This window comes from Olea europaea, chromosome 7 (genome assembly GCF_002742605.1).
Source record: "Olea europaea var. sylvestris chromosome 7, O_europaea_v1, whole genome shotgun sequence".
In the NCBI taxonomy this organism is placed as follows: Eukaryota; Viridiplantae; Streptophyta; class Magnoliopsida; order Lamiales; family Oleaceae; genus Olea; species Olea europaea.
The window spans coordinates 23,107,998-23,112,510 of NC_036243.1; positions in this window are offsets into that span (position 1 = coordinate 23,107,998).

The following is a 4,513-nucleotide window of genomic DNA, read 5'->3' on the forward strand; positions in this document are numbered from 1 at the left end:
TCTCATATTACTTTATTAAATTCTAAGTTATTATCATAAGAGTGGACATAGAGACAAAGACACGTGAAAATAGGGTATCTTTAAAAGAGGTAAGTGTCATTTCTTTGCATGAGATCTCAATTTTACTCTAGATATCCTTGATTATATTTACAAATGTTTAAACAAGTAAAATAAGCTAAGATGTTACATTTCACTATCTTGTCTTGATAAATTTAACAAATTTTGAGTTAAATTTGTATAGAGACATGTCCTTGTGTGTCACGATATTGACTTTTTAAGTAATAACTTTGAATTCAACATGGCGCTTAAATGTAGTAGGATTGTTCAGCTCTTTGGTGATACAAGTGAACGTAAAAACAAACAACGTTAGAATAGTAGAAAAGGCATATTGTCATTTGAAACAAGTCAGCATCGTTTTTAAGCACGATCTAGATCAATTGAATTTTAAAGTAATATACTATAGTTTAATTAAACATGTGAGTAGCACCTGCGACATTTCTATAGTGATAGTCGAAAGAACCAGCATGACTACTTAACATACCTACATACATGGGATATATAGATTCTGCACATGTTTTTTTTATCGGTAAATGTGAAATTATATTGATCAAATTCCACACTAAGCATATCCGAACAAATCAAAATCAAGTGACTCATACAACTACTCTGGGCAACAGAAAGAGAGATGTACAAATGATATGATCTATAAACCTATCGCAAAAGACTCAAATTGAATCAAAACATTTGGATACAAAGAAAAAGTAACTTGATATCCGTGTGCTTTGATTCGTCTAACAATGCTATCCAAATGCTGTTGTAGACCCTAAAAAATTCTTCTATTTCTTACCAGCCAAGTATAGAAGATAATGGTCATCAATGCAATCCTTTTGACCTTACTTTGCCAAAAAGTCCCTTTAGCCTCCTTTTTGATCCACTTCAATGTACTAGCAATAGTAGTCATTGCTCTTCCAATGCTCAACCAAACCTTAATATTCTTCCAAACATGTGATGAGAAAGTGCACTGGAAAAATAATTGTTGGCATGTTTCCTCTTGCGAACTACAAAAAACACAAGTGCTATCAATGTTGAGATACAATAGCATATCCTTAGTAAGCAATTCGGATTGCACTCCCAGCCAAAAGATGAAGGAGTGCTTAGGAGTAATGTAAGGTCTCTAGACTTTAGTTATCCATGCCTTTTTAAACAAGATTGTCTAAAGAACCCATAAGCCTTGTCCATGCAAAAGTCACCAACTTCTGTCCATTCCAACAGCCTGTTCACAGCAACCTACATGCTCCTAGTTGGACCAGCAAGCTGGTCTCTAATTTCCAGCGCCTCTTGAGTAGAGGTGAGTCCCCTTTGTGATGGCCCAAAAATAGCTAACCAAGAGGAAGGTGAATTGGTTATTTTAAAACTTTTTCAAAAATAATTGCAAACACAAATAAATTAACCGCGTAAGTAAAATAGCACAAATAAGAAAGTAATAAGTGAAAGGAAAGAGAATGTGCAAACGACGTAATTATGGAGGATCGCTCCAATCAACAATCTAAATCCTCCATTACCAAGCTCTATACCATGAGAAAGGCTTTTTTCACTATTATTGATTGACTTATAGCTCAATCCAATCTTTACAATGTTTTGGGTGACTTACAACTAAGGTGCACCGATCCTTTGACAACGTTGAAATTTCGGGACTTCAACACGACCTACAATTCAAAAAACAAAATAAAATTACAAGTAAAAGCTTTTCTCTTAATAAATGGTATGATCTATTAAGTATCAAGAGAAGTAGGCTAACACTTCAATAAATGGCAATGAGTATAGCTGAAGTGTTAGTTGTCGAAAAACTATGAGATAAAAGATTTTCACAAAATTTGATCATTTGAAAAGTTTTTCAAAAGAATAGCTGCTTTGATCTTATAAAGATTGAAATACAAAGTAGTTGAGATGAATAGAAGCCTCACTTAAATACTCATAGAAGGATGTTGCAAATGAAGAAGAGAGGTGGTATTTATAGAACTCAAACGGACAAAAAATATGTCCATTCGGATGCTTGATCTGGACATCCGATTGGAGTCCGAACGGCTAAAAAACTAGTCGTTTGAGTCAACAGTAGAACGATGAAAAAAAGTGATCGTTGATCATCCGAACATATGAATGGGCAGATATTATCCCCAGACATTTTCTTTCGTGATAATATTGATCAATGTAAGTTCTTGAAGGATTTTCTCATTTACTTTGAAAGATAGGTATTTGTACAAATATTTGATTGTTGAGTAAAAATATTTATCTATTTGAAAATTAATTTTTTGCAAATATTTTTTCGTGACGTGAATTTGTTCTCATGCATAAAAATTCTTTTGAGCTATAGTCAATGCTAGAAATTGAAGTGTTTTTACCTTTATATAAGAATTTAACAAATCTATGTCTAATGTCTTGAAGTTTGATGATCGATCTTTTCTCCAAAGTGAAAGCTCAATTTTCATCTCTATGTACGTCAATCGCCAATTTTGTTTTCAAGTTGATCATCAAGAGCCAAATTTATTTGTCAACGTGCATGTCTCTTGGTCTCAATTTTCATGCCTTGGTTTTGCAATAATCACTATTAACACTCGAAATCAATTTTTTTGTAATAATCAAAACGAGAAATCAACCATTTAGGTCAACAATTTTCCCCTTTTTGATTATGACTAACAAGATGCATTGCAATACAAACAGTTAACAAATTGATGTAGTTATAAGTTCAATATGCAGATTTTATAAGTTTTACAATGTTCCCCCCAACTTTACATAATCATTTACTTCTATTCCCCCTTTTGACATAAGCAAAAAGATGTAATAAATTGAACATATATTGAATGTGCAAGGAAGTCAACCATAAGAAATTCATTCAGAATGTACCGAGCATGAAATACGATAAAAGTTTGTCAAACAGTTAAATTGCAAAGTATAAGATAAATGGAAGTACTATATTTAAACAAGAAAGATAAACTAAGGCACTGGAGGCAGTGGGGACGGCAGGAAGTGAACATAGAAGTTGGTGAAGAATATGTTCTGTTGTGCCTCCATTTTGGCCTGTAAATCTTGGATAGCGGTCTGCAATGCTAAATCTGAAAAAGTAGGCTACCAAGATTATCGATGGAGGAGGTGAGAAAATCAATGCGCCCGTGGAAAAGGTTATACTACTCTTTGATAAATGTAAAGCAGCCTCATGAGGGATGGGGTACACTGGAGCAGGAAGTAGGAGCTGGGGCTTCAGGCTCGTTCTTGGTCTCATCTTCGGCTTCTTCTTCAAAAGCAATGAGAAGGACCAGAGGTAGGGTCAAATCCTTTTGTATGTGCTACTCACTGACCATGGTATTTTGTGATTTTCGAGCGTTCAAGTGCTTGGATATTTATGGTATCGGTGGGTGGAAATTTAACAAAAGTCTCATTATCCAAGGAAAAGTCAAAATGTTTAAAGATTTTGGTGAGAAACATCTCGTATGGTAAAGCTTTAACATGACATGATGAATGAACTAACTTCATGAGACCCAATGCAATAGTTGGAAAATCCAATTTCCGACCGACAAGAAATGAGTCGAGAATAAAAATATCAAATGAGCTTACTTCATCATGGTGACCTTTTCTAGGTAAAATGACATGTGTGATGGTGTTATGCAGTACCTTGCATGGAAGAGTCAATTGATTTGTACTAATTTTTGTGATATTTTCAAAATCCTTTCCAATAACTCAACAACAAGCTTCGGTAGGATTATAGCCTTCAAATGTGGGATGTGCGTTGTGAAGAAAAAATTGTGTTTCACATGGCTCAAAGCTTAAATTGTTATGAATGAGGGTTTTGGTGATGATAATACGTTTATTTTTAAGTAAACATGAAATGCTATCCAAATAAAAATTTATAACTATGTTTTTATAGAAATCTTTTACAAGTCATGGATACGCATGCTCTTCTAATGCGACAATCGAGACCCAACCCATATTTTCAAAAAATTCTTCTGTATGACATACGGGAGCTTCGATGGTAAAATCAACAAAATCAATAGTTTTACCTATTAGGATTGGGGATTTTTCAAGAGGATTGACCAGTACCTCAGTTCCAAATCCATATCTTCGTCGAAAGATGGCGAAGTTTGCTTTACGCATATCCAAGCCCGTTTGTCGTTGAGACCTTGACATTTTTGAATTTGATGAAGTGTTGAAGATTTGAGAATAGGCGCGATTTGAGGGCCAAAAGGGAGGAATTTGAATGAAGTTTCTAAATTTTGGGACTATGAGGGCTTTAATCTTGTGGTTGTGTATATTTAATGAAATATTGAAGTATTTACAACAACTTTTGGTTGATTTTGAGTGTATTGAGGGAGAAACATTGGATGGAAAATGAAAAGATAAGTCCCCATATTGTGATTTAAAAACAGAAATTCCGCATATTTGGACATCTGAATGTCTTGATTAACAGAACTAAGACTTTCTGTCAAATTGGATAGCAATGTCCGGACCATCCCATGAGTCG